This window comes from Gavialis gangeticus, unplaced genomic scaffold (genome assembly GCF_001723915.1).
Source record: "Gavialis gangeticus isolate Ggan-Ray unplaced genomic scaffold, GavGan_comp1, whole genome shotgun sequence".
Taxonomy (NCBI): Eukaryota; Metazoa; Chordata; order Crocodylia; family Gavialidae; genus Gavialis; species Gavialis gangeticus.
In genome coordinates this window covers 38194407-38194905 of record NW_017728997.1, presented here as the reverse complement: position 1 = coordinate 38194905, position 499 = coordinate 38194407, and positions in this window count along the sequence as shown.

Here is a 499-nt window from a genome sequence, read left to right as displayed (position 1 = left end):
TTAATGAGGATGGGGTGGGAGACGGTGTCAAAGGCCTTGCTGAAGTCCAGAAAGACTACATCCGCAGCAACACCTGCATCCAATGCTTTTGTGACCTGATCATAAAAGGCAATCAGGTTGGTCTGACATGACCTGCCCCTAATGAAACCCTGCTGATTGCCCTTGAGCATCTTCCCTGAAGCCGGCCCATCGCAGATGTGCTCCATGATGATCTTCTCAAAGAGTTTCCCTAGGATTGAGGTAAGACTGATGGACCTATAGTTGCCCGGGTCCTCGCTCCTCCCTTTTTTAAAGATGGGCACCACGTTGGTTATCTTCCAATCATCTGGCACCTGGCCCGAGCACCACAATCACTCATAAAGCCGTGCCAAGGGCCCTGCAATAACCCCTGCTAGCTCCCTCAACACCGTGGGGTGGAGAGCATCTGGACCTGGGGTGGAGAGCATTTCCCAGTGCTTTCTTCATCCTCCCTATATATTTAAAAAAAGATTTTTTATCA